The 22,657-nt window shown below is 45.1% G+C and overlaps 2 pseudogenes; both read right to left on the reverse strand.

Annotated features, from left to right (window-relative positions):
- Window positions 1-11,114: 11,114 nt before the first annotated feature.
- LOC136620102 (ATP-dependent DNA helicase pif1-like) lies at window positions 11,115-18,798 on the reverse strand (annotated as a pseudogene).
- A 45-nt stretch (window positions 18,799-18,843) lies between these two features.
- LOC136620103 (uncharacterized) lies at window positions 18,844-20,034 on the reverse strand (annotated as a pseudogene).
- Window positions 20,035-22,657: the final 2,623 nt, after the last annotated feature.

Consider the following 22,657-nt stretch of genomic DNA (forward strand, 5'->3'; position numbering starts at 1 on the left):
CAAAATAGGTCCTGCTGTGTGAAAATATACATCATGTGAATGAACTCATTGAAATCAATGGCTTCTATTCAATGCATATTATGTACGCAAATACGCTTGTGTGAACAGGCCCTTACTATACAGTCTTAAGCCCCCGCACACAGGCGGAAATTACGTATGAGCGGCGTAATTCGCTTGGAATAAAGTATGAGAAAACATAGAAAAGGAGAGAGAATCTCACCTGAGGGATGTTCTACTACTTCCTGGTGTCGTTTCCATGTCTGCGATCTTTTTTCCGCATAGACTATGTGCTGTGCATATGCATACATCCGCGTGGAATATCGCACGCATCCGCCATCTTCTGCAACCGTTCGTGATTACTTTTAGCGATGGATCTTTGATCTGCTGCTGCAGATATCCGCATGCGGAATCCGACCCATCGCATTGAGCCCGGCCTGAGGGTGTATTTACACGGCTGATTACATTGTACACGTTTTACGCGCTGCGAGACGCTCATTAACAGCCCCCATTATTTACAATGTGGCTACTTACAGGGTTGATGTTTCTCTTGCAGACTGAACAATCCCATCCCCCCCTCCTCTTGTCTTGTGAGTCTCGTATGATAATAGTAGGTGTGACTGTGCCGTCTACCGCATATGGCGCAGCACAGAGATGGGGTGTCCGTGTGCCGTGTGATGCAAGTCGCGTACAAGAATCCCGGACACAACTCGCTATCGGCGGTGTAAATACGGCCCTGGTGATGCTGACAGAAGTGAGGGATTAGCTGATGGGAATCAACTGCCAGAATATATGTGGATCCGAGCTGAGCTGAGCGAGCGCCACTACTCCTCGCTGCCAGAATATATGTGGATCCGAGCTGAGCTGAGCGAGCGCCACTACTCCTCGCTGCCAGGATTTAAAGGGCCACTCCAGTGATTTCTTTTTTAATTCACTCGTGCTGTAGCTATCCTCCAGTACGTGTATATATATATATATATAATATATATATATATATCACCTGGTGTCACCTTGGTTAGTTATTCCCTTCTTTCTAAAGCTCCCGGCCTACTTGGGGTTATGGATTCACTTTCTAGTCAGATTCTGAGTCTGTGTGATACTGTTACGTGGATCAACCACAGGAGGCACTCCTGTCACAGTTACTGATGATGATCATACAGCTCCTGTCACACAGCTATAATAGAGGAGATCACAGCTCATCCTCTTGTCTGTATACTTGTGCAGTGTAGCGTATTTAGGTAAATATACAAAATAAATGGTAATTAAACTGTCACCCCTGCAGACACAAATGGTATAGTCTCAGCCAATATAGTGCTGATGCATCATGGGATTGATTGAAACCAGGAAAAGCTCTACCCCAAGATGATGCCTGATAAGTATCAGACAGGAGGCTGCACTGCAAAGGAGTGACTGGAATACCCAGAGGAGACCTCCAGAGTGTGATGGGCAATCAGGTAAGGGGAACAGGGATGGAAAAAGGTGTTTTTGTCAGTCACCCTAAAACATTTGGGATGCAGTGCATCCATCACTGTTATGGGGACACTGCAGCCATAGGCCTGTAATTGTTAACACTTTATATGTTTTTTTTCACAAAAGCGGTTAGGAGAATTGTATATTAGTTAAGAAAACTCTGACAGGTGGCCGTTATGTGGGCACTAGAGATGAGCGAACCTACTAGTTTCGAGTAATTACTCGATCGAGCACCGCGATTTTCGAGTACTTCAGTACTCGGGTGAAAAGATTCGGGGGGCGCCTGGGGGGGGCGGGGGCAGGTGCGGCGGAGCGGGGGGTAGCAGCGGGGAACAGGGGGGAGCCCTCTCTCTCTCCCTCTCCCCCCCCACTCCCCGCTGCAACCCCCCACTCACCCACGGCGCCCCCCGAATCTTTTCGCCCGAGTACGGAAGTACTCGAAAATCACGGTGCTCGGGCGAAAAAGGGGCATGGCCGAGTAGGTTCGCTCATCTCTAGTGGGCACTATATAGCCGGGCTATGGGGAATCTTACAACTGGACTAAGGGCTCATGCCCACAACTGTCGCAGGATACACCCGTGGATTTACGCCGTGGGAGTACCGCGATTAAAAACAAAACGCACAGATTTCTGCAGTCTACATTAATGCTATTCTAATGGCGGAAAATAGAACATGCCGAATTTTCCCACTCGCGGAAATTCACGGCAGAATTCACATGTCTGCATTGGCAGCAGAAAGCTATTAGGTTCAATAGAAGCTAAGAGCTGCGGAACTAATGGGAACCGCGGTAAAAATCTGGCCATCTGGCATCACTAATAGCAATGGTTACATTCTGTGTGTAACAGAACACAAAGGTTTAGTGCTGAGCATGAGAAATACATCCAGATATACTGATGTGTGGACCGAGAGCAAGGCAGGTAGTTTGGGCTCCGCAACCAGAAATGACGCACACGGGGTGGTCAAGTTAAAATAAATGTATTTACTACAGGTTAATAAAGGCAAGTTAATGGTAAAAGAACAGGAATAACGACAAGCAAAATACATAGTATGGTTGGAACAATTCAAGTTAGATTTCACAATCTATTCCACATTTACTATGTCCACCTCCACAGCACGGACACTGCAAGAACAATATTCCCCAAAACTATCCCTAACTGACCCTAACTTCACATTTGGGTGTGCACCCCTTTTACCAGTGGTCCGGGTGGACTGCTTACAGTTTGTAGAAGCGCGCGTTGGGGCCCAATGTCGTTTCTTTCTTGTATAGCGAAGCGTCCTCTCCTCACGGTTATCACAATACCCGAGGCAATAAAGTTCTTCTCAGCAGGCAGGAAAACCAAATGGATGCAATGGAATCCAACAGTAAGTAGCTCAGCACCCTGACAGTCCTGCAGAATCCATACACCGCGGGGTGATATAAGCCAGGGTTTTGCAGTTACCGTCCGGTACTCAACAGCACTGCCAGTCTTTAACTTTGGTGGCAATGTCCACAGCCACAATGTCAGTATTACTGGTTAGCCACTGGGCACAGTCCTTTCAGCATGGCTCCACTGAACATACTGTCTCTTTATACTCTGTCTGCCTCTGGACTGAATTACACACAGGTTAGCTGCACAGGAAAGTCCTCTAAGATCTCCACACACTCTCAATACAGCACAGACACTTGGTTCTCTCTCTTGCAAAGATGGCTGCTGCTCTCTCTGTGTCATCACATCCTGCTTCCTTCTCATACTGGGTCTGCAGACAGGCAGGCTGACCTCATAGGGGTGTGTCCCTCTCGCATCACATTCCCATTGCAGGGGCTGCTGTCTTACAGGACCAGAATCACAGAAACACATATACACTCAACTTTAACACAGTTTAAACAAATGAAACTTGGCACATCATTGGGTTGTATCTTACAGAAGCACACCCAAAATGAATATATCCGTAGATATCAGCCTTTATTAGGTGCACAAGTATAATAATGGCGCACCTGCTGAATTACCCATAAGGCCGCTGTCACACAGCCGGATTCTGGTCAGGATTTTGAATCCGTATTTATGAGCCAAAAACCAGGAGGGGAGCCTACAGAGAGAATGTATGATGGAAGGATCCGCACCGCTTGTGTATTCTGCAGGGCGGATTGGGAACTTAAAGCGGCCCTGGAAAAAACTCTAGAAGTGTCCCCATTCAGAACATGGAAAATATTAGGTTAGACACAAAGAAGATGCTGAATGAGTGCATTGTAACCCCTTACTGACCACTGCTACGCTTTTTAATGGCCTGTAATCAGCGGTCTATATATATAGAGAGAGATCGCAGGGCGATCTTTCTTCATACATCCCAGGTGCCGCACGGCGGTGCTATTAACCTTTTAAATGTCGCTGTCAATTCTGATAATGGCATTTAAATCCACCAAACGGTATTTGGGATGAGATCGCACGGAGCCCTGAGGGTGTCATGGCAGCTGGGGGCCTTCTGAAAGGCCTCAGTGCTGTCAATGCTATGGCATTACATCATATTGCAGGAGCGATAAAAGTAGCAAAAGTTGTTGTCCCCTCTGGGAACTAAAAAATAAAGGAAAAATTAGAACAATAAGTTTTACTAATTATTAAAAAAAAAGTAATAAAAATTTAAAAAAAGCCCTTTTGCCAGATTTGTAATAAAATAATCTAAATAATTAAACAAAAATACATATGTGGTATCGCTGCATAACAGTCCGATCTATCAAAGTAACGCATTATTTACCCCGCACGGCGAATGTGGTCAGAAAGAAAAAAATAAAGAGTGCCGTCTCCAAGAAAAAATGTATTTAAAAGCGATCAAACAGTCGCATGTATTCCAAAATGATACCAACGCAAACTACAGGACGTCCCGCAAGAAGTGAGCCCTTGCAGAACCATGTCAACGGAAAAATAAACAAGCTATTGGGCGCAGAAAATGGCGGCAGAAAATAATTTTTAAAAATTACATTTCTTTGAAAAAAATACACGTAATACAGCAAAAAGAAAACTATAATATATAATTTTATATTATATATATAATTGATATCGTAGTAATCGTACTGACCCATAGAACAAGGTCACAGGTCATTTTTGTTGCAGTTTGTGCGCTGTTAAAACAAGATGTACCCAAAGATGGCGGAATTTCATTTTTTTCCCCATTTCTTTCCACTTACAATTTTGTAAAAGTTTTTCATTACATTATATGGGACATTAAATAATATCATTGAAAAACGCAGCTTGTCCCACAAAAACAACAATCCCTCATAGAGCGCCGGCGATGGATAAATAAAGGAGTTACGATTTTTAAATGGGGCAAGGAAAAAATTAAAATGGAAAAGCGGAAAAAAACTTGGTTACTAAGGGGTTAAATAGGAGACATCGGAAAAATCTGCGTATAGCAGTCTGTACTCCACCCAATGATATACGGGCAGCGCCAAATATGAGCTATTCTATGTTATATGTATAAATACTGTTCTGAAAGATCTTTATAAACCTGCGGCTGAGTGAGGCAGCGCTGAGGTGAGGTCCGAAGACGTGGGGCGGCCTGTGGGAACCACAGCTGTATGTAGGGTTTATGCTGTCCTAGGCAGGTTTAGTGCTCACGCCCCCTATTGGTGAGTCAGGTAAAGCTTCTACCCATACACAGCTATCCCCCCCTTCCCTTCCCCAACAACCCCGTACAGAGGTGTAACTTGAAGCTTCTGGGCCCCAATGCAAAATCTGTAACAGAGCCCCCAACTATAATACTTTATTCATAGTACTGGACTTCCTGTATGGAAGGAGAGAGCTTACGGACCCCCTAAGGCTCCTGGGCCCGGGTGCAACCGCATCCTCTGCATTCCCTACAATTACACCCCTGACCCCATACACTCTCAGCAGACAGTGTATGGGTTTCTATTGGGGAGATGGGCACGGCAGCAGAATCAAAGCTTACTAAATAGATACAATACCAGGATAGAGCTTACTACATAGATACAGTACCAGGATAGAGCTTACTACATAGATACAATAACAGAACTAAGCTTTCTACATAGATACAGTACCAGAACTGAGCTTACAACATAGACATAGAGTACCAGAACCGAGCTTACTTTAGTGATACAATATCATAACGAAGCTTACTAGAAATAAACTTACATTTGCCAGTGTCAGAAAAATATATCCACCACTGTAGACAAAATGTGGTATCAGCGCCTCATTCTTTCTCAAGAATTTAAATACAGGTGAATTTTAAAGCCAACTCACATGGTGCTTAGTGGGACTCTCAAACCTGAGAACCCACTGGCACCCGATGTCCACGATCGCCTGGTATACCACCCTGGGTTCCTGATCCGGATAACCGGAGAGTCGTCTCTGGGATGCAGCCCTCCCTAGGGCTGTAGTACAAAGTGGCAGACAAAATAGAAAAATCCCCGCGCTCCTGGATCCCAAGGATTAGTAATAGACTCTGTGGTCCATATAAATCTTCTTTATTCGAATATGCAACGCATTTCGGCACATTACATAGTTTGCCCTTCTCAAGCACAACACACATTAAAGTTACTCACGTTTATATATGCTATAGGATAACAAAGCCTTACTCACATCACCCACGATGCACGCCGCCATCAGGGCCATCTTGGTATCATGTGTATAGACGTTATTTCCTAATCATGTGGTTCTACACGTCATTCTTTTCGTCAATGAGCCACCGTCATTCATAAAAAACTACTCACCACTACGGAAACTCTCTTCGTTCCTGTGATTCTACACATCTTTCATTTCGTCTATGAGCCACCGTCATTCATAAAAAACTACCACTACGGAAACTCTCTTCGTTCCTGTGATTCTACACATCTTTCATTTCGTCTATGAGCCGCCGTCATTCATAAAAAACTACTACTACGGGAACTCTCTTCGTTCCTCCATTTAATTATTTCCCTTTTACTAGTGGAAAGCAATCAATTTGTAGTATCTTATTTAATAAAATACATCCTAATTCTTTTTAACTCAATAATTTAATAATGATATTTCTTTAACCCCTTAATGACATGGCCTATTTTGGCGTTGAGGACCAAGCGATTTTTTTGGTATTTTTCCATCTCCATTTTTCAAAAGCCATAACTTTTTTATTTTTCCGTGGACGCGGCCATATAAGGGCTTGTTTTTGCGTGGCGAGCTGTAGTTTTTATCGGTGACACTTTTGTGTACATAGACTATATTGTAAAACTTTTATTATTTTTTTTATGATAACGGAGAGAAAACGTTAATTCTGCCATAGATTTATTTTAAATTTTTTTACAGCGTTAATCATGCAGCATAAATGACACACAAAATTTTTTCTGTGGGTCGGTACGGTTACAACAATACCAAAATTGTTATTTTTTTAGGTTTTTACACTTTTTTGCAATAAAACCCCTTTTTTCTGGAAATCTTTTTTTTTCTCTATAGCTGCATTCAAAGTCCTGTAACTTTTTTATTTTTCTATGTACGGAGCTATTTTCTGTGAGACAAGCCTTAGTTTTTATTGGTACTATTTTGGGGAATGTACGGCTTTTTTGATCACTTTTATTGCATTTTTGGTAGGCAAAATGCTAAAAATTAGCAATTTGCCTCTGTTTTTTAGTGTTTTTTTAACGCTTTTTGTCGTACAAAATAAAAAGCATGTTCAATTTTTTGTACACATCGGTACGGACGTGTCAATACCCAATATGTGGGGTTTTAATTTTTTTTTGCCTTTGTTATGCTAATATTAGAAAAAGCATAAAAAAAGAGTTTGTTTTGATACACTATGTTTATCATACCCTCTTTTTATATTACATGTAGGGCTGGCTATACGTAGTCTTGATGCATTCTTAGTCCTTCCTACGTACTTCTATCCACATTCACATTCTAGCAGATAGATGACAAATCTGCTCTCACAATCCAACCTATCATTACATTTTAGAACAATACAATCTTCACTAGAGTCTATGGCTACGGATTCTCTTTGTTGTTTTATAACATTTACATCTAGTTTTGTTGCATCTATAAATACCTCGTTTCTTTCCCGATTGAACATTTTTATTCTCTTAATTACTTTTTTTTTTTTTAAACTCATTTTATTGACAAGTAAATACCATGTCAAATAACAAAAGAAAAACATTTGCAGTACAGAGTCATGCATGTAGGTTGGAGGCCAGTCGACCGTACAGCTTACAATGTATACAAAATCTGATGCATTTCACAATGAGGGATGGAGGGAGAAAAGAAATGAATACCGGGGAGTGATAAGAGTTTGCTGAGGGGGAGGGGTAGTATGATGGGGTGCATAGTGGAGGGTATATGTCTGATGTAGGAGTATACTTATATACATAAATGTACATTTGCGAGTAAGTGCACCTATGGGAAGGGAGCATCATAGTATAGGGCGGGGTTCTCCGATGTGGTCCCCAGGGCGGGCGGCCAGGCCCCCCGGATCTGGCTACAGTGCTGTCAGGCCCCTAACGTCGTCCGTGTAGTGCTGGTAAGTGGTTGCGGAGGAAACAGGGTTAGCGATGAATCACCAATGCAATTACATTGATTTGCAGCACACTTCAGGACTTTGTATCAGTTATTCCAGATCAATAAATCTGCTTCACGCACGCCAATTGTAATGGAGTCAGAGCCAGAAAACTCCAAACGTAACAGTCCAGTATCAAAAAGAAACAGTGGCAGCATTCCAGGCGTACTAAATAACTTGCATTTTTATTCCTCGCTTGACAAAGACCCCGTGCGGGTCGAAACGTTGCGGTTTTATGGAGGACTAAAAATGCAAGTTATTTAGTACGCCTGGAATGCTGCCATTGTTTCTTTTGGATACTTGGCGATGAATCCCACCATTGGCCCCACACCTTTTGGAATTTGTCCGGACATTTACGTGCTTTGTAGACTAGGTTGTTATAGGGTATGGTTGAGTTAGTAATTTTTCTCCACAATGCCAGGGTCGGGCCCCTCCGCTCAATTCATCTCAGCGCAATTACTTTTCTGGCTAGAAATAGAACTTCACGGGGGGCGTGACCGATGAGCAAAATGGACAGACGTGTGTGAGTAAAGCTCCCACCAAAGGCACCACCAAAATCCTGAAAAAACCCGGACGAGCATAAATTTTTTAAGTTACAAAAGTACTTTATATATACCCCGAACTGCCTACTATATCCAGAGACTGGCCACGGGGGAGAACAATAGCTCAGACCCCCAGAAACGAGCTTACCAGGGACCGGCGAGACCTGTGCTGAACCGCGGTGAGAGACGGGCGGCGGCGGTCAGACGGACCTCCGTGAGGTGACTCCTCTGGGACTGACAGGAGCTAGTGGAGGGTTGGACCGGGGAGAATGCTGACAGCAGCGGCGGCAGCGGTGAGAGAAAGCCGAACGACATCCCATGCCCACGATTTGGCGACAGCGGAGAGGAGAGATAGTGTCGGCCAGAGCAGAGGATCCTGTGCGGCAACCCGCCTGGCACTGGAGACCGCCGGAGAGTGCAAGGAGAGCGGGGCGGACAGCTGAAGCGCCGCTCCGATAAAAACCAAGAGGACACAGCAGCTGGAGGCCATTATCCGGGAGAGACCGCGCCACGAGAGGCCGCCATCTTGGAAAAGGTACGGAGCGCGGGAAACACACACCAAAAGATCACAGCAGCGGACAGTTATTCCCTCGCTACCCCCAAACATATAAGAAACCCAGGCAGCAGGGAATAGCACAGAACCCTTTCCCCAAACCGTATAAATAAATAATTAAAGCGGTATAAGTGCCGGGATAAAGCTGATGCAAGTCAATAAGCCAAATAGCCTCCACTACAGCGCCACCTAGTGGAGCAAACAGTAAAAGACACAGGCAACTGGCAGAACACTGAGAGTAATAGCTCCAACAAGGAAAAGGCAATTGATAGATGCACATGGAAAAAAGCAATTGATAGTGGCCAAAAGGATATCTGCACATCTATATACACAATACTCTACCGAGCTCTGGCGCTTCTTCCGTAAAGAAACACCTGATAGATCTATACCATATAATCGAAATACCCACAAATATGAGCACACGCACCAAAAATACGTCTGCAATGGACAAACTAAAAGACTTTGCAAGAACTGATGCTTCTGAAACAACACCAAGAACGGCTAAATCTACACCCGTTAAAGCTAAGCACGCAGACGCAGAAACAGTGCATGAACCTGAACCAACACTGCGCCAGGTGCTAGAAGCCATTAATACTTGTAAAACATCCCTGACCGGGAAAATCGAAGAGACTAAGGTAGACGTCAATCTGCTTCGACAAGACTTACAAAATGTAAGAGGGCGGCTGCATGACATGGAGGAGAGAGTATCCGCAGCAGAGGACAAAATACAAGCGCTTCCAGCCAAAATACAAAAGGCAGTCCAAAAAGCTGAGCAGTGCCATTCCAAGGCAGACGACTTGGAAAACCGCCTCATTGGGCTACCAGAAAAAACGGAAGGTTCATCTCCAGAACTCTTCCTACAACAGTGGCTGAAAACACTGGGAGAAGATGTATTCACACCTGCGTTTGCGGTGGAGAGGGCCCACAGAGTGCCAATGAGACCACCCGCACCTGGGGCGCTGCCGAGACCGTTATTGGCACGACTCCTCAATTGCCGAGACAGGGACATCGCTCTACGACAGGCACGACTGAAGAGCCCCATCACGTACAACAATGCAGTAATATCAATATTTCCGGACTTTTCGGCAGAACTGCAAAAACAACGAGCCATTTTCATTGAAATCAAAAAGAGATTCAAGCAACGAGGAATCCCGTATTCCATGGCGTACCCGGCAAGGCTGCGGATCGTATCAGAAGGGAAGGTGGTGTTTCTGCATTCACCAGAAGAAGCCGGACAATGGCTACAAATGCACCCGGCATAAAGAACAGATGAGAGACTAACAGATAAGATTTAAATTATACTAAGACAAGAAAGAGAAGTTATAGAGGTTTAAGAATAGGCAGTATTCGGCTAATAAATGTAAGGGGAAGGGGGGGAAGATAGATAATAGTTGATATAAGAAAGAGAACGGGAGGGGAGAGGGAGAATATCAATTTCCTTGAGATGTCGCATAATGTTAAGAAGTGAACTCCTTGGGGGGGGGAGCGGCCGACCTAGCTTATACGAATAGATCACGTACAGGGAGTTATGGAAGAGAGATGCGCCAGCTGGTCCCCTTCTCCACTCCCCACTAGTGCCTACGAGAAATGTTTTAGTATCATAGAGTAAGTAAGAAAGGAGGAAGGAGTAAATGGTTAAATAATCTACGGATTTTCCTTTTGAAATCCCCAATTAGCTGTATAAGCTGTTTTGTTAAGCTATGATTGTTATTAATGTGTTTTGGTATGTGCAATTCCCAACTGTCACTAGAAAGATGTCACCACTAGAGATGAGCGAACGTACTCGGCTACGCCCCTTTTTCGCCCGAGTACCGCGATTTTCGAGAACTTCCGTACTCGGGCGAAAAAATTCGGGGGGCGCCGTGGGTGAGTGGGGGGTTGCAGCGGGGAGTGGGGGGGAGAGAGAGAGGGCTCTCCCCTGTTCCCCGCTGCTACCCCCCGCACCGCCACGCCTCCCCCCGAATCTTTTCACCCGAGTACTGAAGTACTCGAAAATCGCGGTGCTCGATCGAGTAATTACTCGAAACGAGTACGTTCGCTCATCTCTAGTCACCACCTTTAACGGAAGATAAAAGGTTTAAAAAGAATTATCCTACTACACAAATTAACGTATATAAATGTCATTAAAATGCATGACGTGGAACGTGCGAGGACTGGGAACCCCAGCTAAGAGAACAGCAGTATTTTCATCAGACAATTTACCCCACATATCGTAGGATTACAGGAGACACATCTGATCCCAGATAGGATGGATTGTCTCAAAAAACCCTGGGTCCAGTGGTCTTGCCATTTCTTTCACACCTCGTACTCTAGGGGTGTCTCTCTTTTGGTTCACCAAACTTTGCAATGGAACCTGATAAACACCCGTAGAGACCCAGAGGGCCGGTTTATTTTAACCCCTTAGTGACGGAGCTTTTTTGCTTTTTTCCAATTTTGTTTTTTCCTACTCCCTTTTAAAAAATCGTAGCTCCTTTATTTATCCATCGACGTCGCTGTATGAGGGCTTGTTTTTTGCGGGACGAGCTGTATTTTTCAATGGCACTATTTATTGTACCATATAATTTACTGAAAAACTTTTAAAAAATTCTAAGCGGAGAGAAATGGAAAAAAAAAGACATTCTACCATCTTTTGGTGCGTCCTGTTTCTACGGCGCACAAACTGCAACAAAAACGACCTGATATTTTTATTCTATGGGTCAGTGCGATTACTACGATACCAAACTTATATAGTATTGTTTTTGCTGTAGTACTTGTATTTTTTTTTTAAGATATTTAATTTTTTTCAATTATTTTCTGCCGTCATTTTGTGCGCGCAATAACTTTTTTATTTTTCCGTCGACGTAGTTAAGCAAAGGCTCATTTTTTGCGTGATGTCCTGTAGTTTTTGATAGTATCAATTTGGAATACATACGACTTTTTGATCGCTTTTTATTGCATTTTTTCTGGGAGACAGGGTAACTAAAAAAGTGTATTTCTGGTGGTATTTTTTTTTTTTTTCGGACGCCGTTCACCGTGCAGAAAAAATAATGTGCTACTTTGATAGATCGGACTTTTACGGATGCGGCGATATCGAATACATATTTTTATTTTATGATTTAGATTTTTTAATAATAGATATGGCAAAAGGGGGGTGATTTAAACTTTTAGAACTTTTTTTTTTTAAACAATTAAAAAAACTTTATTGATTGTTTTTTTTTACTTTACTTTGAAGTCCCCCTGGGGGACTTTAACATGCGATGCTTTGATCGCTCCTGCAGTATGACGTAATGCTATAGCATTACGTCATACTGCTTTTTGACAGGCAGTCTATCAAGCCACCCTGTGTGGATAGCTTGATAGGCAGTCTGTTAAGGCAGCCCTGGGGCCATTCATTAGGCCCCCGGCTGCTATGACACCTGCACGGATCCCCCGATCTCACCGCGGGGGGGCCGTGCGGGACCTCCGAACAGCGTTCGGGGGATTTAAATGCCGCTGTCAGAATTGACAGCGGCATTTAAAGGGTTAATAGCCGCGATCGGCCGGACGGCCGAGCGCGGCTATTGCCCGCGGGTGTCAGCTGTAATAAACAGCTGACGCCCGCGCTGTATGGAGGGAGATAGCAGCGCTACCTCCCTCCATACACGTCCTGCAACAGCAGGACGTAGTTTTACGATAGCGCCGTTGTTAAGGGGTTAATGTATGCTGAGATCAATGCTAAGCAATATGTCATTCTGTGTGTCTACCACCCCCCACACCATAATGCACATGTACTACAAGCAGCAGTTGTATTCGCACATCAATACCCGCTAGCAGAAGTCATATGCATGGGAGACTTCAATCAGGTTATGAACCCCATAAAAGACAGGTTTAGTGTCCAACAAATACAGGCAAGCACACAAGATTCTCCAATGAAACAAATGTTTAACGGAGTGGGATGGGTCGACCTATGGAGATTCAAACACCCAGATAGCCAGGAATACACATGCCATTCCCCCGGTAGAGGATCACTATCTTGCATAGACTACATTTTCGGGTCTCTGGCGCTTACTCCATATTTAGCTTCAATAACACATGGCGCCTGGGGGATATCAGACCACAGCCCGATCCTGCTAACCATACAATTCCGGGGACAATACTTCGTTCCTACATGGAAACTTAACCCCTTCTGGCTTAAACTAATAGGAGCACAGGATCGAATACCAGATCAGATACACATGTTTATACAAGCACATGAACAAGAAACGCGAGAGACATTAAAATGGGACACCATGAAGGCCTACCTTAGGGGGTGCTTCAGATCAACCATATCTTACATAAAAAGAACAACCTCACAGGATGACCTCCAATTAGAACAACAGCTGGTCGAAGCAGAGCAACAATGCACTACAAACCCCACAGACGCCAATAAGATGCAATGGCTGGGTCTAACCCGTCTATACAAACATCAATTACACGTTAAAACCAAAAGGAAACTTTTCTTTACAAAACAATATTTCTTTGAATTAGGAAACCAGTCCAGTCACCTCTTGGCCAACTTAATCAGGCAAAGCGGGCAGTCTAACTCTGTGCTCAAGATCAAAGCAACTGATGGTCAACTACTCACAGAGGCCCAATCTATTGTAAACAGATTTAAAGAATATTATACCAATTTATACACCTCCTCAAATAATAAATCGGTACTAGATAACGTGAAATACGTAGAAGATTTAACGTTCCCAACTCTTTCACCAGAACAGGTAGAATTACTAGAAGCGCCAATTACAATGGAAGAAATCCAGCAAGCAATACAGGAAATGGCAATAAATAAATCCCCAGGCCCGGACGGTCTTCCTTTGGAAGTGTACCGCAAGTATGGAACAACTAGCCCCATTACTATACGATGCCTTGAAGTGGGGAGCCAGGGAAAACTCTCTCCCATCCTCCTTTTACGATGCATCTATAATAGTATTACTAAAACCAGACAAGGATCCGTCCGAATGCGATTCATACAGACCAATATCGTTGCTCAATGTGGACTATAAAATACTAACTAAAGTACTAGCCACCAGGCTGAATACAGTAATTCTTTCCATTGTTCATAAAGATCAAACAGGATTTATGCCTAGGAGATCGACTACAATTAACATACGCAGAACCCAAATAATAACACAACTCGGTAGAATATATGACAAACCCTGGGCAATAGCTTCACTAGATACTAAGAAAGCATTCGACTCCCTAGAGTCGAATTTTTTGGAGGCCTGTTTGATTCGTTTTGGATTTGGACCACAATTTATGAAATGGATTAGACTAATATATAGAGCGCCCATGGCCAATGTAGTGGTTAACGGTGTACCATCAGAGAGATTCCCACTGTCGAGAGGAACGCGCCAAGGGTGCCCTCTGTCCCCGACACTATTCACAATAGCAATAGAGGCACTGGCCATCAGATTGCGGAGTAACCCCGAAGTGACAGGAGTACAATGGGAAAGCAAGGAGAATAAAGTTGGACTATATGCCGACGATATGATCCTATATCTTCGTAATCCCGAATACTCACTTCCACGAGCCTTGGAGATAATAAACGGGTTTTCTGAACATTCGGGACTATACATAAACTGGTCTAAATCAGCAATAATGCATACTAAGCGAAACCCAGTAGAGATCCCACGTGTACTCACTAGCTGAGAGGTAACCAAATTAAGATACCTCGGAGTGAACATAGCACAAGGTCACGAAAACACTAGTGCCGAAAATTAGACCCCCTATACGACGTAATAAATACAAAAATTAAAGGGTTTGTCCTGTGAAAGCAAGTGGGGTTATACACTTCTGTATGGCCATATTAATGCACTTTGTAATATACATCGTGCATTAAATATGAGCCATACAGAAGTTATTCACTTACCTCCTCCGTTGCTGGCGTCCCCGTCTCCATGGTGCCGTCTAATTTCAGCGTCTAAGGGCTCATGTCCACGGGCAAAATATGATTTAGGATCCGCAGCGGATCTCCCGCGCGCGGATCCGCACCCCATAGGGATGCATTGACCACCCGCGGGTAGATAAATACCCGCGGATCGTCAATAAAAGGGATTTAAAAAAAAATGGAGCATGAAAAAATCTGGACCATGCTCCATTTTCGTGCGGGTCTCCCGCGGGGTCGGCTCCCGCGGGCTTCTATTGAAGCCTATGGAAGCCGTCCGGATCCGCGGGAGACCAAAAATAGGAATTTAAAAGAATTACTCACCCGGAGCGGGCGCTGAAGGTCTTCTCTTCCTCACTTCCTTGCTTCGGCTCGGCGGATGTGCCCGGCGCATGCGCGCGGCACGTCGACGACGTGCCGGCGACGTGCCGCCGGCGTGAGGAATTCATCCGCCGTCCGAAAATGAAGATCCGGCCGTGAGGAAGAGCAGAGCGTCCCCGCCCGCTACGGATAGGTAAATGCTTTTAAATTGCTATTTTCAGCGCCCATGTCCGCGGGGCAGGAGGGACCCACTGCAGATTCTCCATGGAGAATCTGCAGCGGATCTGATTTTCCCCGTGGACATGAGGCCTAATCGCCCGATTAGACGCGCTTGCGCAGAAGGGTCTTCTCCCTTCTGGTCGGTCCGGGCACGAGCAGCGTTCTGGCTCCGCCCCCTTCTACGCGTCATCGCGTAGCTCCGCCCCATCACGTGTGCCGATTCCAGCCAATCAGGAGGCTGGAATCGGCAATGGACCACACAGAGCCCACGGTGCACCATGGGAGAAGACCCGTGATGCATCGTGGGTGAAGATCCCGGCGGCCATCTTGGAGGAAAAGAAGGAAGAAGTTGCAGAGAGGGGATTCGGGTAAGTAAAAATTTTTTTTTAAATTTCAACACATCCCTTGGGTTTGTCCTGCGCTGAAAAAAACAAAAACGTTTCGGCGTGGGACAACCCCTTTAAGAGTTGGTCCGGACTGCCCCTCTCAGTAGCCGGACGCATAAACTTAATTAAAATGGTAATACAGCCCAAATGCTTATACTCTTTACAACACACACCAGTGAAAATCCCAGAGAAATACTTCAAAATGTTAAATTCCCTAATCATCCGATTCATATGGGGAAACTCCAGATCCAAACTAAAGCTTGCCACTCTACAAAGATCCAAAAGACAGGCGGGAATGGCGTTACCAGATCTCAAGTTGTATTACCTTGCAGGACAACTGCGGAATCTCCGCCCCTGGTTTCTAGATAAAGAAATGCCATCAACGGAAAAATATCTGGCGGGCGAGGTGGCCCGAAAAAATTTGATAGGGTTCCTAGAACATCCAGAACACACAAAATCACGAAAACTTTTACCTATACATAAACTGGCTTTGTCAATATGGCGAGCAACCAAAGAAGTCCAGCATTTCACAGACACAATGACTGATACTCCTTTATGGAACAATCCATACCATCACTACAAACAATGCAGGGTGTCGGATATTGGATTGCCCTGGGAGTACATACATTAGAAGATATATATGAAGACAATACAATGTTGTCTTACACACAATTACGAGAAAAGCTGCAGGGGCCTAGATTACAACTGTTCAGATACTTCCAATTAAGGCATGCCCTAAATGCCCAATTCCCACTAAACGCTGCTAAAATTTATAATTACCCAATAATGGGAATCCTTAGAACACAAGGACCGAGGGGACTGATATCACAACTATATACACATTTATTATCAGCCAAGATGGACCATGACCCTCTGACAATATACGATAGATGGAAAACTAATATACCCACACTGACAACAGAAGACTGGCAGGAGGCAATGGAATCACATTTGTTGGTGTCACCGGCAATCAATAATAAATTAATACAACTGTATATTATACACCAGGCATACCTCACACCAGTCCGTTTGAATAAAATGGGTAGAACTGGCACAAGAACATGCCATAGATGTCACCAAGTAAATGCAGATTTTTGGCACCTAATGTGGGAATTGTAAACAAATTCTGGGAAGAGGTTTTTATTAGAGACTAGCTTACCCGTCGCGTGTTGCTGCGACATCAGAAGAAAGGAAAATCAAGGAAACTCATTCTGATAACATTGAATTTACATTGTGTCATTTTTATTTAAACTTACTCATTTTCATATGGAAAACATTTCAAAGTGTCATTTTAATTCTATGTATTTAATCGAGTGCTTGTGGATACACAATATTTTTTGTTTTTCCGTCTGGTGCATACACGAATAAATCCGAAGGTTTTCCGACGCGTGAGCTGGCCACATACAGTTGTCCATGTGAGAAGCACGGATTCTCCAAATCTACCCCACACACTTGCAGCGATTGTCCTTGGTCTTTGTTGATGGTCATTGCAAAAGCGAGTCACACCGGAAACTGTAAACGTTTGAATTCAAATGGCATGTCTGTTGGGATAATTGGAATACGTGGCAAAAGAACATCTTCCCCCTTGAATTTCCCATTCAAAATTGTAGCTTCGATGACATTGTTCATCATCTTTTTCACCGAAAGTCTTGTACCGTTGCAAAGTCGTGGTGGGTTAATGTTTCGGAGAAGAATGATAGGCACGCCAATTTTCAATGTTAAAACGTGCGGTGGCATACCTGGAAAATCAAGTGAATTCAAGAATTCCGTTGGGTAATTGACCACTTCATCCTAATTCATCACAGTATCGACAGACTTATACGTTGTTGCTTCGCCTGGTATTCCGTTTTCAATGCTGAAATTGATGGCATTGACATCGTTGTTGGTAGCTGCTAATATAGCCCGTGCGCTGAGCCACTGATGATTTTTGTAATTCCGCGCGATATTTGGGAACACCTTTTGAATCAATTCGTCTTTGGTTGATGTCATCTTTCCAAAGTTTGTTGGCAATGTGATACATTGTGTAGATCTGTCGATTGGCATCTTCCCATTTCCAATATCCAGCAATTGTTTTGCGAAATGTTCGGCGGATGCATCATTTTGTAGTTGAACACGCATATTGGTTTTCAAAGTCAATTTCTTAACATGTTGCCATAGAACTGATGATTTGAGACATGCATTAAGTTCATCAGCGGGTGTTGAACGGGGTATAACTGGCAGAGTTTGTCGAAAATCACCAGACAATAAAATGAGTGCTCCACCGAAGGGCTGTGCATTTCCCCTCAAATCTTGCAGTGTACGATGAAACGCTTCCAATGCTTTTTTGTGAGCCATTGTTCATTCGTCCCATAGGATAAGTTCACAAGTTTGAAGAACTTTGCCCATTCCAGAATTTTTGGTGATATTGCATGTTGGCGTTTCAGTGGCTTGCAAATTCAAGGGCAATTTCAGTGCTGAATGTACTGTTCGACCACCATCCAAAAGTGTTGCCGCAATTCCAGATGATGCAATTGCCGGTGCAATTTTATTCTGTGATCGTATAGTTACCAAAATGACTGAAATGAGAAACGTTTTGCCAGTACCTCCGGGCGCATCTATGAAGTACAATCCTCTGCTTTGATTTGTAATTGCTTTTATGATTGTGTCATATACAATGCGTTGTTCTGGAACCAATTTTGGAAGATTCTTTTCAACAAATGTACCCAAATCATTGACATCGAAGTGTGTTTCACGTTGCAAATCACGATCATAAGCGTCATTTGCAGCTCGATTCGGTGCACACATTCCCAACTGCACCAATCCTTTGTTAGCAATTGCCAAACATATATCCTCGATCGAAACTAACGCCTCATTATACACGTTTGTTGTGAATTGCATGTCCGGATTCATTGCTTGCAAACGACGTAGGATGTCTTCACTCATGTAATCTTTGTATTTTTCCCAAAGATCTTTCGGATTGGATGGGAATTACGTTGTCAATATTATTGCAAATAACGTGCGTATTTGCTGTGGTTGAGCAGTATTCGATGCATCATTGAGTGCTATGTCCCAATGGGCATCTTTTTCAATAAGATTTAATTGTTGGCAAGCTTCTCGATAGGTCGCACATACTTCACCATTTACTGTTCTCAGTTCTTGGAAGGATTTCGGTCCACGCATGTTAACTAACAGTAAGCGCAAGTAAAAACATTCTTGATTGTTTGGATGAACTGTATACAGGCGGCCTAACGTGTCGGACGAATATATATTCGGATGTCCTTCAACTGGTTTGCCCTGTTTACGACGTTGAAAATTTTTCGCTGATGCATTCCATGTGTAATATTTTGGCACTTCTGAGTAAAGTAGCGTTCCTGCGAACAAATCATGCGTGCACAATGAGAAGAAGGCAGTTAACGTTGTTTGCGGTGGTGAAGATGCTCTTGCATGTACATTTTCTGTTATAAAATACACGCACTGTCCATTTTCGAGATGTATTGCCAAATGAACAACTGTTGGATGACGTTCATGAATTGGAAATTAGAAAATACGCCAAACAGCTTCATTGCCACTAATGTAGCGTCCCAATTGATATCGTTCGATTTCATCGATTGGTGCAGATGCATTTTCCACTCCAAAAACTGCCATATCACTTCCTTTATTGACATATTTGCAAATGTATTTGATCGATTTCACTGAATTGCAATACTCGACATTGATGTGTGCTTTGAACGTCTTTGAGAGTAATGGTGAATATGGCACAACCCAACGATTATCGACTTCAATGTCATTGTTGCGCACTTTTAAAGTGATTAATTTGCCACCATCTTCAGTTGATCGTCGACGATATTGTGGATATCCATCATTTCCAGTGATGGTTTCGGCATGTAAGTCTCTTGGATAGCGTTTCGTGCATTTTCCATCCTTCATGCATGGAGAATAGTTGTTGATTGCGCCACATGGCCCATGAAGCATGTTTTTAGTAACGACTTCGAATAAGCCTGGATCATTGTTGAAATCTGGGATTTCTGCTGAGATGACTTCATCAATTTTGTCTGGTGTAATTTTGTCGCTCAACCAAATCAAAATGTGTGCATGCGGTAATCCTCTTTTCTGCCATTCAATGGAATACATCCAACAGCGTGTCTCCCCCAAAACATGGTGTTTGACAATGAAATCCATCATGGATTTCAATTTTTGTTTGATTTCATCCCATTGCACTAAATGTTATGAAAAAATCTGGGCAGCCATATGCGCGAACATAAGTCATCGCATCTTGTGCGTTTTCATGCATGTGCCATGGGCTTCCTGTGAATGTAGCCGGCAGGATGACCATTTTTCCCAGTTCATTGGGATTGCCATCAGTAGCAATTGCATCACGTAAATGAATGTATTCTTCTAAATGCAGTTAGTAGGGGGCCGGAGCAGGAACCGCAGGTTCCATAAGTAAAGGCCCCACATGACAGGGGTGGTAGGGGAACGCAGGAGAGGAAAGGGTTAATTGGGTTAATTGGGGTGGAGAATAGTTAAGGGAGGTAGGATAGGGATAGGTGGATTTAAAAGTATACAGGGGGGGGGGATAGAAGAAAGGGGGTGGGCTAGTTAGGGGCTATAAGAAGGGTAGGAGGGGTTGGTAGGGCACCATTTCAGGTGAGAGTTTTAGGAGTCAGAGTAGGACAAGTAAAGAAAGGAAAACAGACTTACCATGTCGGACGTGGAGCGGGTGTTGGAGGAGCTGCGGGCGGCTGCTGGAGTTCATGGAGCTGGCTGGCTGAGGAGCATTGCGACAGGAGCGCTCAGCGATCCCCCAGGTGAAGCGAATGTAGGAGCAGGCCACCCACACACTTGATAGTGGAGGAATCTATTCCTCGCACCCGGCACTGCATGAGGAGTCCCTCCGGGGACCCTCTGCTTTGTCCCCCCAGCTCTACACCTCGGAGCAGGGGAAGGCAGAGCAGGAGGAGTCCGCGCAGGCCGCTGGGTGCGACGGTGAGCGTTGAGCCCCGTGCCGGGGGCTTACGGCAGCGGGCGTCGGGACACGGAGGAGGCAAACAGCATGTTCCCCTGGTGATGAACCGGCCAGGGAACGGTCTAGTCAGCGCGGTCGGCAGCAGAGGACAGCGAAGGAGCCCAGAGATGTGGAGGCAGTCAGACCGGGGACCAGCGCGGAGACGGCGGTGTCCCCTTTGGCTAGTCCAGCCGGGGGGCGCGCCAGGAGGCTAGGACAGCGGGGAAGCAGAGCCACGGGATCCTCTGGAGAGGGTACCAGCAGACTGGCAGGGCAGCAGACGGAGGGGGGGGCTCGGGGCCCCGCGGCTGCGGTCGGTGGTGCAGGTACCAGGTCAGGATGGACAGCGGAATGGCCCGGTGTGTGGCAGAAGACAAGAGCAGACGGCGGCGCAGAGCATCGTGTTGGAGCCAGAAGAGCTGGAGACTGACAGCGAGGAGGAACGCCAGGATCCATCGGACGCGGCTGGTGGGGTCACAGCCCCCAGGCAGCTTGGTGAGCACAATTTACTGTGGGACTTGTCTAATGTGGGTGTTGGCGGGGGAGGGGGAGGTGCTGTATGTAATAGTACCGGGGGAGTGCAGGATGATTTTCAGTTACTATTAGGGAACGTTAGGCAGTTATTACAGCGCTGCGAACAGGGTAGGGGCAGGGATGGAGGTACAGCTCCATCCCCAGCTACAGCGTGGATTGCGCCGGCGACACAGGGTGTCGTACCGGCGGTGGCAGTGGCAGCGTGCGGGTCGAGTAGTGGCGAAGGGCAGCGTACCGCAGGCGTAACGGTGAGAGTACAGACGGAGAAGGACGGCGAGGCGGTGAGGTTGGATGACAAAGCAAAGGGAGAGGTCTATGTTTGTTTCGAGGGACCGTTGGGGGCGCATTTAAAGAAAGAGGTCAGGGAAAAGATTTGGAAGGACAAATACGTCGAAATCTTTTCCCTCCTCCCCCTTGAGAAATTTAACCTTGACAAAGGGAAAAGGACGGATTATAAAAAAGAGGAGGAAGAGAAGCGGCGCTGGCGGCTCATACCGCAGACCTTTTCAAACTGGTTGCAAGCGTTTGCAATCTTAGCGGGGGTAGTGGGGGAGAAGGCGCCAGAGAACTGCTCGGCGTTGTTCTGTTACTTGGACTCCATTGGTGAGGCATACAGAACATACGGCGGGCAGTCCTGGCTTAGGTATGATGAACAATTCCGACAGAGAAAAGCAGTACGGCCTAATATCCGATGGGACCATAAGGATATTGGTCTCTGGTTGAAAGTGATGGCGCCTTCACGCTATGGCCAGCCCTTTCAGGGGGGAGCCGGCAATGCCAGCTCGTTTAGTGGATCGAGTGCAGCAGGATCTTTCGGAACATCGACGGGCCAGAAAACAGGTTTATGCTGGCAGTTTAATGAGGGAGCATGCAAGTTTGGGGCAGGGTGCAAATTTAAGCACTGCTGTTCCATCTGTAACGGGGGATCACACGGCGCGTCTAGGTGCTTTAAGCACGGAAAAGGAAAAGGTCCAGCTAGTGCGGGGCAGAGGGAGGACGCCAGTGAAAGTACAAGAGATGGAGCCGTATCTAAGTAGATACCCGGACACGGCCCAAGCGCAGTTTTTAATGTTAGGGTTCACGGAGGGGTTTCGGATCCCTGCTCCGGTGCACCAGGTCCCATTCTCGGTAAGAAATCTGCAGTCAGCGTGGCTTTATCCAAAGATAGTTAGCGAGAAGCTGGCAAAGGAGGTAGGCGCGGGGCGCATGGCGGGTCCTTTTAGTTCCTTACCCGTGCCCGATTTGGTAGTGTCACCTTTGGGG

This window comes from Eleutherodactylus coqui, chromosome 3, assembly GCF_035609145.1.
Source record: "Eleutherodactylus coqui strain aEleCoq1 chromosome 3, aEleCoq1.hap1, whole genome shotgun sequence".
NCBI classification, from domain to species: domain Eukaryota; kingdom Metazoa; phylum Chordata; class Amphibia; order Anura; family Eleutherodactylidae; genus Eleutherodactylus; species Eleutherodactylus coqui.